Here is a 15106-nt window from a genome sequence, read left to right as displayed (position 1 = left end):
ACCCCCTTTCAGCAGAGTCCTGGGGAGGAAAGTTCCACGTTACACTTGCATGTAAAGAATTTCTTATCAATTCAGCATATCAAACAGACTACATAGATATTTTATGCACAACTGAGCATCTAAGAATAGAGAAGTGATATACACCATCATAGTTAGGAAATTATAAACATACAAAAGTGTATGAGCAGAAATTTGTATACAATTAATATCCAGATAATCTGAACAAAAGTTCTTATACAATCACTATGACATTATGCTTGAATTCAAGTTGTAGGTGTAGTTAAGTGTGGTAATGGAAAAAGAAAGTCAGCAGAAAGGGAAAAGAACAAATGAAGGGTTTGTTAGAAATTCTATGACTGGAGAGGTGGTATGTATAACAAATAAGAGGGACAGGTTGTAGGCTTAGTTAAGCATAGCAGAAAGGGAGGGGAAATGGAGCAAGGAGTTGTGTGTGCTGGTGGTGAATATGCAGTAGAGTCTATCATGCATTTTATTTATCCTATGCTGACTGAGTTAGTCTGACTAGGCTAGTGGACTCTTTTCAGGGGAGGCAAAAGGTGGTATAACTTGGTTAGGGCATCAGTGAAACTTTCCCTGTTCTTTTCAATAGGTGCCCTGGGATCTGATATACCCAGTGCAACTACCACCAACCCAAGCAGATGGAATCTTATTTAATGCTTTATCCAAAGGATAACATGCTCAGCAGTGCTGCACCTCCTTATACTGTAGTACAGTATCAGCAGCCCTTCTACCTGGTATGGGAATAGAACCCACAGCCTTCCACACCAAAGTCAAGTATACTACCTGCTGCACTACTGACACTGACCTTTTGATGGAGGACTCTTAAACTGAAACGACCCTTAAAAGATTAGCAGGATCTTCTGTTCTGAGTTCCCTGGTGTGTTGAGTGAAAAATTATTGAAAAGATTACAGATTATAGATTATACTTCCATGATTTTCTGTTCTACCAATTCACATTCCCTGGTTTTTTACAGTTTTAGCATTCGACATCTTCACTCTCTTCTTCAATGTCATTGTTTGTCACTGACATGTTCAGCTTCACTTGCAGGTTTTACTACATGGACTTTATATGTCCATTTGTCACATTTACAACAGGTATCTTCAACACTAGCTATTCGCATTACTTGAAAGCTAGTATACTCTTATTTTAAGATACCTACATTCAGGTGGTCTAACCTGCTTTATTCTGCATGGATTGCTCTGACTTAGAACCAGAAAAGTCCTCTATGTTGGCAGTGGCCTCTACTTCCCTATTAAGCCAAGCTGTTCTGAGACAAGTCACTCAGCTGATGTAATTGGCCATCAGTTGTGCAGCCATTTGTAAGTGAGACCATATACCTTTCAACCTACTATTGCAAGAAATCTGGACAAAGCCTAAAATAATGGGGGCCAAAACTACAAAACAAGGGGCTCATTTTAATTATTTTTCTTACAAACTTGCTAGAATAACATGAGTTGAACTAGCATACATTTTCTGAAGGACTTGAAGTTTAAAACTAAAATGTCATTATTTACTGACATCAGTCCTCAATAATTTTCCAGAAAATCACCGATTTTATGAAGAACACTCCAAAAATATAAGGCAAAATCTCTGCATTCCATGAAAATCTGGACAGTTGAGAGGTATGAAATTAACAAATGTCTGGCAGTTTCCACAATGTCTTGCAGTTAGTGCAATGAGAAGAAAAACTGGACACAGCCACCACGATGTATGCGAAACCAAAATTATTTAATGCCACCACGATGTTAGTGCAATGAATTAAAGCTCTGAGCTATTAAAAAGCCACTTTTTGTAGCACAGGATTTAATTCCTTCCACCTAAATTTGCCTACTGCTTGTCTCTGATCAAGTCACTAACCAGACAGTGTTCTTGAAAAGGGACATGTGTGGGCTTACTTATTTAATTGTTTGTTTGTCTTTCGGCTTTTCTTGGTTAGGGGTCGCCACAGCGGAATTCTAGTCCACTAATGATTGGCAATAGATTTTTACGGTGCCGAGTTGCCAGCTCAATGCCCAACCTTCAACGAAAGCATGCCCATTCACGCATGTCTTTCGGAATGCCACTCAACTGCGGGGAGGACCTGCAGACTCCACACAGAAGGCACTCCCCACACTCCAGCTGAAAATCGAACGGGAGAACCTCTTGCTGTGAGGCTACAATGCTACTGCTGCACCACCGCAGATTAACTGGGCTTACCTATTTAGTAAATGTAATAAAAAGTGTTCTTTCTGGTCGTGCACAAAGCCAAGATATTTTGTTTGTTGTCCAGGTAAACTCAGTAGGCGTAAGTATTGCTCTCTGGTGGTGACCCTGTGACCCAAGTAACTTGCTGAGAGTCATTTAGCAGACAAATGGAGACAGATGGAATCCTAACCCTTGACTACAGAACATACCTCTCAATCTCTTAGATCAAGACATCTGGACAAAGCCAAAAATAATGGGGGGACAAAGGTCCAAAAATAGGGACACTTTTAAGTACTGCTCTTACAAACTTAGAAAGTAGATAGAAATACAGGTTTTACATTAGCATTAATTTTCTGAAGGGTATGAAGTATGACACTCAAGAAACTCAACTGTCATTATTTTCTGACTTCAAACTTCAATGATCTGCCAGTGATTTGCCAGAAAACAACACATTTATGAGAAACAGACTAGACATATGAAGCAAAAATCTGGACATTCTGTGAAAATCTGTACAGTTGAGAGGTACGCTACATAATGAAGCTGTTTGGTAGTTCATAGCATTATTCCAAAGTATTAAACTACCAGTTACTGTTCTGTCATTGTGGGAACCAATCATTTTCCATGTAAGAAGTCCAATTAAGTTGGTGTTGCATAGATACAGCAATTCCTAAACTGACATTCAAGCCAAATAAACATTATGAGAAACTGCAATGCCTACCAAACTAAGCATGTGTCAAGCAAAAACTGAATACATTCATTTATTCATTCGTTTTATGAAGAAGCCATATTCAGTAAAATCAAAAAAGTTTACAGTCCAATGGATTTTGTCATCTTTGTATAGCAAACAAAACAGTTAGGGAATGACTGGAGATTTTTTTTTAAAGTGAAGCAGCATTTTAAATACAAATTACAAGGCAACCGACTATAAATTCAGTAGCAGCTGTAGTAACATAATTAATCATGGCTCAGCTATGTTTTATTTATTTGATAAAAGTGGATGTTTGCAGAAATTTAAGACTGGTAGTCTAGGGAACCAGCTGTTTACCCAATGAAGTTGAAGGCCAGGATAGGGAGATAGCTGACTCTGTTACATTCTTTGGCACATAATTCACCACGTGTGTCTGTATTCCTATAGCTGTTCAAAGTGAGAAAGTCCAGTGTCAAGTCAGAGCAGCAGACTAAACAAGCTCTTGACGTTTTCTGATAACCTAAAGTCACTGATAGATGCTAGGTGGTCAGCTAGATTGTCTTATGTATATGAAAGTATGGGTAATCCAAAATGGATTGTGAGTGGATAAAGTAAAAGTTAAAATATTAAATGTTAAGAATTACACTTGTATAACACAGTCTGAACACCCGTTATTAAAAGTGCAGCTATTGCCCAGTTTCATTACATTTTTGCAGTATAAAATTGCAACCATAGCATATATAGGTCATCACTCATTTGTAGAATTCCATTTCATATTTGTTCTGTTAATGCAGAGTGAGGAAACAACTTCCTGCTGTGGAAGATTAAGCCGAATTCTTGCTTATAACATTTCTTTATATTACATGGCTATGGCACATTTTATCGAGTTCGAATCAAGCTAAACAAATTAACAACTCCAGTGTAGAGTGCAGATCAAAGCCAATCAGGCAGTGTAGAGACAAACTGAACAGTTTATGCAGGACAGCATCCGTGTCTACGATATGATACCTACAGCATAGATGGATTGCATGAGGTATATGTAAATGATCCATTACAAAACATTTGGGAGAGCTACCATTAAAAACACGGCACATGCTTGAATGCAGTCTCCTCAATCCTGTCTCCGTTAATCTTCTTGGAATGTTCTTACATTTATTACCTCTGTTCCTAGATCACATTTGTTTAAATCTTGATTTATCAGCCTTGCCAAATGTTTCTCTTTCTCCATGATTGTGAATAACTAATTTACTATATATACGTAAGGGGGGGTGTGGACTCAAACACCCTCTTATGATGGAGTAGAGGGGGCTGGGGTTAGTCTACTGAAAAATGCTTTAAAAGTAATGCAAGTAGTAACACCTGTAGTTTCAACAGGTTTGTTTTTTGATGTGTTTGCTGTCAGGGTGAGGGGAGGATTGAAGGACACTGTGGGGATGCGAATAGGAACAGACAGTGAATGAATGACTGTCTAAATAGCGGACAGGAGAACAGTAGGAGGGGCTACACTAGCGTGGTTAAAAACAAGGTAAGGAGTGAAGAAAATCATGGCATACATATGGATGATAACAGGTGAGTGGAAGGTAAAAGGTATGATATGTAGTTAGGAAACCATCACATACAGGCTTCCATTGGGCTCAGATAGACCTAGAAATGGAATGGACTAGAGGGGTAGATTATGGGCTTAAGTAAAGTTTTAACTATAGAGGAGAACATTAGGAAAAGTCAGCCCGTGACCTAGTGGAAAAAGGAGAAAAGCATTATAAAGCAGGAAACCTAAATGGTGTAAACTGAATGAGCCCGTATTGGAAATAGTACTAGCCTTAACAGGGAAATGGGCAATCATTGGAAAAATACACCAACATATAGGTGAGCAGGGAGGAGTTAGACATTGGGAATAGATACATCAATGTGTAGGTGAACAGGGTGATGCTAGATATTGGGAAAAGATACACCAACATATATGTGAACAGGGCAGAGCTACACATTAGAAATAGATATACCAATGTATAGGTGAACATGGCAGAGGTAGACATTGGGAATACAGTAGACTCCCTCTTATCTGGTCTCACTGGGACCAGACCTTAGGCTGGATAAACGAATGGTTGGTTAATCAGAAAATGCATACAAAATAGCATTTATATGTTATAAATCAGCTAGATAATTTTTTGTTAATATGCATTTTTCTAATGAATATGAAGTCTAAAACTCAAATGTCTGTCATTATTTAGCCCAGAGGTGGCAGAAGTGTTATTGTTCTCTGTTGTGTTTTGCTAGGGCTACAACAGAAATTTGATGGCCAGTTAAAGAGAGGCTGGATAAGAGGACGTATACTGTAGATACACTAACATGTAGGTGAACAGGGAGGAGCTAGACATTGGGAATAGAAACACCAACATGTAGGTGAACAGGGAGGAGCTAGACACTGGGAATAGATACACCAACATGTAGGTGAACAGGGAGGAGCTAGACACTGGGAGTAGATACACCAACATGTAGGTAAACAGGGAGGAGCTAGACACTGGGAATAGATACACCAGCATGTAGGTGAACAGGGAGGAGCTAGACACTGGGAGTAGATACACCAACATGTAGGTGAACAGGGAGGAGCTAGACACTGGGAATAGATACACCAACATGTAGGTGAACAGGGAGGAGCTAGACACTGGGAGTAGATACACCAACATGTAGGTAAACAGGGAGGAGCTAGACACTGGGAGTAGATACACCAACATGTAGGTGAACAGGGAGGAGCTAGACACTGGGAATAGATACACCAACATGTAAGTAAACAGGGTGAAGCTAGACTAAGTTTTTTTGTGACATAATGGGAATAAGACATTAAGTGTTGATGTGCTACCTCCACTTTCTTTCAGGTGCTAAAGATACAGGTAAATGTGCTGGATGAGAGACTGTGAAAACTGTGTAGGATCTTCCTAAGGAATCCAGTGTTGCCAGAGGTCTGGAGAGTAATATAAGTGATTTACTTGCACAAATAATGATATGGAAAACAACCAAGTAATTGCATACTGGATAGATTTACCTTATTCCAGGTGAAGTAGATACAGCGATCCTGAATGCAGTTTGTCTAGTGGATAATAGGACAGCATGGATTCATTTTTTTTCAAATGTATTATTGTCTAGTTCTGTCACAAGGAGGCAAACAAGATTGGCAAGGTATAACTTGTGACTGTAGTCCACCTGTGCATTATTAAGGGCACTGACACCTTAACTAGCATGAGAGGTAAGTCCTAAAGTTATAAATATGGGGCCCAGACTAGTTAATTGGAAAGAAATGTGTATGTTAAGATGAGGAAGAATTTAACAATTAGAAGAAATTTTCACAAGAGAGGCCAGTGAAATGCTACGGTATATGCTGCTAGAACTGATTATTAACATAACCAAGAAATAGCAGAAATGAGGAGCACAGTCCCAGTCCCAAGTAAGCTGGTTTATTTTAAAACAATAGTGTTAGCAAAACATCAGACAAAAATACAAGCAACTAACTAGCATTTTTGATTATTAACATGTTTGTCAATTTTCCTTTTATTAAATGAAAGAGCAGTAGTACAAAAACAAACCACATGAAAACATTTTCTCAACTAAATAACAAGAAGGATTAAACTTGTCTAATCTCCAGAAGAGTAGAATATAGAGTAGTATCAACATTTGCAATTGAACTTGGAAATGTGGAGTACAAAAGAATATGATTAACAAAATAGTTAATAAAATCAGTTTTGTATGATGATGGAAAGAAATACAGCTGTCTACAAGGAATATGTTAATTACCTGAATTAATAACTTAATAACCTATAATACACAAATATACAAACATCCCTCAACACTTAAGTAATGGATGTTTTTTATTTTACCTTATTTATTATATTTGTTGACTAAGGAAGCCCGGCTGATCAGAGGCCATTTCAGTTAAGACCTGGAGAGAAAAGCTTCAAAACATTTTGATAATATAAAGACAAATATTGCATACATAAAGATTCTGCAGATATTACTACATGTATAAAAATGAGAATGAAATTCATGAAAAAGTAGCACAATACATCTAGATTAACTGATACAAAGAAAATGAGAGCATATGGTTGAAACTGTGAAGACAAACACATGATTTCACAATGGCATAACTATTCATTAGGTAATCTAAGACCTGTTCATCAAATTTTATAAGAATGCAGAGATAAAAGTCTAACACAGTATGTACGTGACTAATGATGTCAGTCATTATTGTAAAGAGGAATTAAAATGACAACAATTAATAAGTTATACATAGTCAAAAATATATTAAGGGTATAGAGATGGAGTATATTAAAGTCAAAACAAATTAGGGCACAATGTATAAAAAAGAATAAAAAGAAAAGTACAGTTGTGTAAGTTGAACTTAACATAACAGTAGATGTTTGAATGATCACTGCTGCAGTAGCCTTAGCTATATAGGTTATATCCTACCAAGGATATAACAGCCGGCCAGCTTCCATAGCTTTAGGGCACCTTCCATGTGCCCAAACTGTCAAGCAGCTCAAGCTGAGCTGACTAAAAGACAAGTTTGGGAACAAATCCTTTCAGAGCTTTCCTGCCAGCAGAGAGAGGAAGGCTGAGTCCTGAAAGGACAATGCTAGGAATAACAAAAAATAAATGTTAACACCCTGGCATAAAAAAAAACACCAAAAAGCAAGGAGGATGAAGAGAGAGAGCGGCTACTGCAGCAGTGATCATTTGAACATCTACTTTTATGGTAAGTTCAACTTACACAACTGTACTATGTTCTTCATATTGATCACTGCTGCAGTAGCCTTAGCTATATGGGTAGATTACCACAGCTAACTATATTTGAGATGTGGAAGGAGAAGGATCCAGGAGCCCCTGGAGAATGGTCCTATCAAAGCATGATCTAGACCTAATGAAGGAATCCAGCTTATACTGCTGTGTAAATGTATATACAGAGGACCAAGTAGCAGCTTCTAGAATACTTCTAGAATCCAACCCTTTCCAAAAAAACATAGTAGAAGCCAAGGTCTTTGTAGAGTGGGCTTTGACCCTGCCTGGAGTAGAATTAGATTTGTCATGGTGAGAATAACAAAAGGTAACAGCCATTTGGAAATAGTCTGTTTCTTATCTTCACAAGAAATTAACAATTAATCCGATGATCTGAAAGATTTAGTTCTGTCAAGACAGTATCTTTGTTGTCTGTGGACATCCGAGGTATGGTGTATCCTTTCTCCCTCATTTTTAAGTTCAGGGATGAAAACCGGGAGATGGATAGTTTTTTATACCTAGTTTGATAGGCATAAAAGAAGGATCAGTTCTTAAAGAAATCCTGTCCTTGTGGAAAATAACGTAGATGTCCTAAAACTGCTCCACTAGCAAATTTTGAAGCATCTGTGGTGACTGAATGCTTTGGAGCAGGGAGAGAGAAGGGCAGATCTTGATGCAAGGATATCTGTTGTCTCTACCAGCTGTTTTTTCTTCTGACAAACCCCAGTACTGATCTGAAAAGATAAAGGGTGTTGATGCTGGAAGTAAAGGGATTTAGGAAATCACTGTATATTTCTAATGATAGGGCCATATCAAACAGAACCAAGATGCTCTCTAAAAAAAGGAAGCCATTCTGGTGGACCCCTGCCATTAACAAACTCTACAACAGAAGGAAAAAAAACTGTTGCAGAGAAAAGAAAAGTCCAATGACTGGAAAAATTCCCTCTGAAATCTCAGTAAAAAACTGAGATCCCTCATCAAATTCACCAAAGCTAGTTATGAAAACAAAATTGCTACAGATACTAAGGCCAACCACAAGGCTTTCTTTAGCTATGTCAAGAATCTGCATAATGGGGGGCGTGGCCAAGATGGGCTCTGAATAGCAGCAATTCTCTTCAGCTCTGTCAGTTTAAAATTTGTATGACAGGATTTTTATAGTAAATCTTATTGGAGGAACTCACAGTCTTCAGTAATAAATTCCTCTCATCTAGTTCTATGACTACATATAAAAATTCTGAAGAAATTTTGATTTTTTTACTGTCAAGAATACTTTGGATACTATATCTATCTTCACTGACAACAGAATGGCTACATCAAAAGCAGTATATCAAGAATCTTCTCTAAAGAAGGACTTGCATTCTTTAATCATTACTGTACAAGAATTATCTACCAAAATAGATAAAATGTATTTAAAGATTGATATCTTTAAACAAGACTGCTCTAAACAGATGGAAAAGATACACGAAGATCTGCAGTTACAAAAATCTCAAATTTCAAGTATTGAATTAGCACTAAATGACATTGACAGTAGAGTACATAAAGATGAGAATAATATAGACTTTCTAATAAAGCAAAATACATACCTACAATCCAAAGTGGATGATTTAGAAAACCGGTCTGGAAGAAACAACATTAGAATATTTGGCTTACCAGAAAACATAAAGTGAAACAATCTGTCAAAGTTCCTGACGACGTGGATACAAGAAGTACTAGACCTACCAGAAGCCTTGTCATATGGTATTGAAAGAGCGCACAGATCTTTTGCTTCATCTAAAACAAGTAAGAATAACTCTCCTAAGTTTGTAATTGCAAAATTCTTATCTTCATATGACAAAGAACTAGTGTTAAAAACAGCTTGGGCAAAAGCTCCTATTAAATTAAATGACAACATAATTCATTTTGATAACGATTACTCTTCAACAGTAATAGCAAAAAGAAAACTTTTCCTACCTTTAATCAAATAACTCAAAAAGGCACAAATAAAAAACATCTTTTATTCCCAGCCAGATTAAAAATTTTTCTACAGGATGGTATCAATACGTTTGATGATTTAGATACAGCCCTTAATTTTGTTAACACTAACAAAATAATTGAAAAGCTAGAGGATATGGAATGGGCAAGTGTAGGTCTTAAAAGATTAGCTGAAAATGACAACTGGAAGTCAGTCGAAAAAAAAAAGAAACTAAAGAAATAAGGATTTGCTCCATTAATATGAAACTTTAAAGCTAAACATAAGACTTTAAAGTAAATTCACAGTTGCAATCACATTCTTTTTTTACTGTACTAAATATGTATATGTGTTCATGTACTACATACTGTTAGCATAAATATGGTTATGTATGTTGAATGTGTTTAAAAATTTAATAAGAATACTATTGAACATGTTCTTCTGATTTAAATGAAAGACAAGGGGAAATGAAAGCTGTTCATATGATCTTGTGTGAAATAGAGAGATCTGGATGTGGACATTAATGTAATTACGAATAATGTTAAGCTTTCAGGGCTAGGATGTATGTAGAAAGCATTCTGAATGTAATGTATTACTAATATCTATGCAAGATTAATGGGACTGCTTCTGTTTAATAATTATTACTTTAGCGATTGAACATACAATACGCGTATAGTCATTAAATGATGCATCTACATTTTAATATCTTGTTGATAACCCCTGAGAGACTCGTGCACTTTCTAGCTTTCTTTTTTTTCACATACCAGTTTTGACAGTTGTTCCACGCGGACTCAAGAGACTAAAAAAAAAAAGAATTCAAGCATTATTTGTTCCCGCTTTACTCAGAACAGCTTTGAAATTCAGCTCAAGAGGCTCCGTTCATTATAGGAAGAAGAAACATCCTGATGTCATCATTCTTGACTGTGCGACACAATTTTTATGAACTTTAACCTTATGGGTTAGTCGCACTGACTTTTTAGAATGTTGAACCTTGGTTTAACCGCAAATAAGTATATAAACACAAATAAACAGTTTAAACACTTTCATACATATAAACACATACATAAAACATATTAATACACAATAATCTTCATTTTGTAATCCCCTACCTGAATTTGTAAATATAGTTAATATAAAAACTACACTATATCAGATAACTTTATATACAGTGCTAAAGTATACTAAATAACATAAATACATACTATGAAACATTTGTTGATTGTTAAAGTATTTCACACAAACTTCATATATACAACATTACTAAATGTCATATAAGAAAAGAAATGCCAGCATATGTTTATGACAATCCTATCTGTAATTCTATGATTGTTAAATAGTTTATGAATAGTTTTAATTATGTTTCCTGTCTGTTGTAATTGCTTAACAATAATTGAACTTCAAGCACAGATATAGTAATTGGATATATTATATTAAATGTAATAGTAATTTAATGAATAGTTTAAAAGGGAAAGGGGGATAGAGGGAAGGAAACAGTGAAGAATATATACATTTTTTTCTCTTTCTTACATAAAATAACACTTTTTGACAGTAGCTGAGGTATTGTTGCTATTTGTTAGGAGGATAATTTGAGTGGTATATGCTACTCGAATTAGTAGTATATAACACCAGAAAGGTTTTGGTAGACTTGTATATTGATGTTTTGTTACAATGTTATGTTATTCTTTTTTATGACGTTCACAATAGAAACATATTTTGAGACTTTTCAATATGTCTATGATTTGATAAGCATGCTTTCTAGCATTAGTGCTTACCAGAGAGGAATACAAGTGATTTGTCTTGTATATATTTATAACACACAATATAAATGTTTCTTTTAAAGGGTATTTCAATAAATATTAATGGTATAAATAACCCTTGCAAGAGAGGAAGCTTGCTCAAATATCTTAAAATACATAAATCACATCTTGTCTTTTTACAAGAAACATCTAATATCCACAGATATTGATAAGTTAAATACCAGATATTATTCAATCTTAACAAGTTCAGAACATAGTGAAAAGAAAAGAGGAGTAGCTGTTTTATGGAATAAAACACTCCCCATGCCTAAAATACTAGAAACATACAAAGATAACAAAGGTATGTTTTGCTCAGTCACAATAGAACTAAATAAAAAAATATATACTTTAATAAACATTTATTGGATTCCAGGTATTGGTTCAAACACTGTCAAATTGCATTTAAATAAAATAGTTAGTCTTGCTAAAGGTAATTTAATTATAGCAGGTGGTTTTAATTGTATGTTAAGTGAAGTGGATACTAACTCCTCAGCAAAAAGAAAATTTTCAACTTCAGCTAAATTACTATTGGACTTTATGCAATCTTTTATTTTAAAAGATATAAATAACTTTGCAGATCTAGATTCACTTCCATGCGCTCACTATTAGCATAGACATAAAACAAACTCCAGAATAGATAGAATTCTAATATCAAAAGAATTAACAGATGATTTAATTAAAGTAAAGGTTATTTCATGTCCCTTATCTGATCACAACTCAATAACTTTTGAACTACTAATCAAAACAAACCACACTGTTATGATTAAAAGAATACCAGCATACATAACTAATTTGAAAGAATTTAAAGAAGTTTTACTCTTAGAGATACAAGACTTTATCACATTAAATAATACTAATAATGTTTCAGATGTTTATATTTGGGATGCCTTAAAAGCCTTCTTATATGGGAGAATTCTCTCGTGGTATAATAATAAAAGGAAATCCTGGGACAAAGAATTATTAGATCTACAAGGTAAATTAGACAAGCTAAAACTTAATTTAGATAGTAATACTGATAGACAAAACAAAGAGAAAGAAATAAGTAAACTAAATACAAAATACCTGGAGATCTTAAACCATAAAACAAAAATCAGAATAGAGAAATTTAAATTCATAACATTCTCAACGAACCCTAGATCTTTAAATATCTTAGCAAATAAAACAAAAAGACTTAATAAATGTAATCATATTAAGGAGATCTATTCTCCAAAAAAGAAGAAACTTGTGTCTAATATACACAATATTTTACTGGAATTCAAAGAATTCTTTTATAAGATAAATCAGAACTCCCAGATAACGGATTCAAATGATTTGATTAAGACATTTATAACAACCTATACTAGATATAGATTATCAAGAGATCAAACTAATAATATAGATAAACCTATTTCTTTACAAGATATGCAAAACCAGATAACAAAACTTAAATTACACAAAGCCCCCGGGAATGATGGCATTATCCCAGAATTATATAAATTATTACCTAAATCTGCTTGAAATATTCTGCATAAAGTATTTAATATTTCTGAAAGCAACACATTCATACCCCCTTCTTGGAAATATACCTTTATCTCACCAATAATCAAATCAAACAGAGATCCTACTAAGTGTTCTTCATACAGACCAATCTCTTTATTAAACATAGATTATAAAATGTTTATGTCCATATACGCTGAGAGATTAAAATGTTTTTTGCCATCACTAGTAAATGATGATCAAACAGGTTTTATTGTAAATATAACTACTTATGACAATATAAGAAGAACAATAACTTTGATAGATTCAGCAAAAACCTCTAATAAAACTTTAACTTTAATAGGTTTAGATATAAATTGTGCCTTTGATTCAGTTAATTGGGACTATTTATTTATTTTGCTAGATGAGTTGAATTTCTCAGATAAGTTTATAAATCTTATAACAAACTTATATAAAGGGAGTCAGACATATATCAAAATTGGCACTGTCATATCAGAAAACATTCCTATTACAAGAGGGACTAAACAGGGATGCCCTTTATCCCCCTTTTATTTACATTGATCATGGAACCATGGGCCAATTTGGTAAGAGATGATGAAAACATTGAAGGTTATAGGTTAAATTTAGATACTTCATCTAAAATTCAATTATTTGCTGATGATATTCTGATAACAGTAGGAGAAAACTACAGATCTATTCCTGCCATATTTAAAAATATTAATAAATTCCAAAAAATATCAGGTTTAAGTTTTAATAACAATACAACTCAGATCATCCCTATTAATCTAAAACAAAACACAATTCAACAAAAGTATAAAAAACGTATACCTCAAAATAATTGGATAACATATTTAGGAATTGTGATTACCAATAACATAAAAGATATCATTCAACTAAATTTTAATAATTGTTTAAGTAAAATTGAAGATTCTATAAACAAAAATGGAATAATTTAATCTTTTCCATGGATGAAAGGCTTTCTATTATAAAAATGACTATTCTTCCTAAAATGCTTTACATTATTCAATCACTTTTATTAATTCCCTCTAAAATAATAATTAAAAGATTTAATTCTTTGTTATTGAAATTTTTATGGTATCCTAATAAATCCAGAATAGCTTTGCAACATCATATAAATGACTGGACAAATGGTGGTATAAGATTTCCTAATTTGGAACTATATTCTCTGTCCTCGATCATTAACATAGTCCCTTTTCTAATTGATAACACATATTCTTCTAAATGGAAACAATATTTAATATCGTTAGCATGGGACTCTTCTAACAAACTAAACATACAAAAAACACTAATGTTAAATAATCCTATTTTGTGGGTATTAAAAGATATCTTTACATTACATTCATATGAATTAAATAAATCAAACTATTTGCTACTCATCCTTAAAACATTTAGGAACTTTATTTTTAAATACACTAATTACAAAACATGGATTTTCCTGCTTTTCCCAATTGCTTTTACTCAAGGAATATTAATCACGACTGATATTACAAAAATGCTATTATTCAAAGTGAAACATCTTGTTTATTGGTCTGAATTAATAGACAAAGATAGGATAAAGTCTGTTAAAGAACTAAAATTTGAATATGACTTCGACTCTAACTCATGGCTTTACATACAGGAATGTAGACAATATATTATAAATAATTTGGATCTAATTCCCTTATATTTAATATATCCATTACCTAAAATAATTTTATTTATGACTACACTTATTCAAAATATAAACACTGACAAAAACAAATTAGCACACATAAAATACTTAGAAATTATACAAATTTTCACAATGATAAATATTGGGAATATTTCAATAAAATGAATAACTATGCTCCTAAAGATCAAGACAAACAAAATATACTAGAATCAGCCTACTACACTACATCTTCCCTAAAGTGGAAGTTATACACCTGGAAATATATGCATAAGTCATTTATAACACCTCACATTCTAAATAAAATTAACAAGAATATCAATGGTTGTTGGAGATGCAAAGAAGCATTGAAAGCTGACTGGTCTCATATGTTCTATGACTGCAGTCTTTTAAAAAAATACTGGGAAGATATAAATAGTTTTCTTCAAGGTTTACTTACAGATAACTTCTTGATTTCTAAATCTTTAATTATATTTAACACTCCAATACATCAAAGTGTTAAAAAATCCAAATATACATTAATATGGACTATCTTAGCAGTAGCAAGGAAAATTAAAAC

The sequence above is a fragment of the Protopterus annectens genome, chromosome 5.part0, assembly GCF_019279795.1.
Source record: "Protopterus annectens isolate FY-2018-M chromosome 5.part0, PAN1.0, whole genome shotgun sequence".
Classification (NCBI taxonomy): domain Eukaryota; kingdom Metazoa; phylum Chordata; order Ceratodontiformes; family Protopteridae; genus Protopterus; species Protopterus annectens.
Note: the sequence above shows the minus strand (reverse complement) of the source record.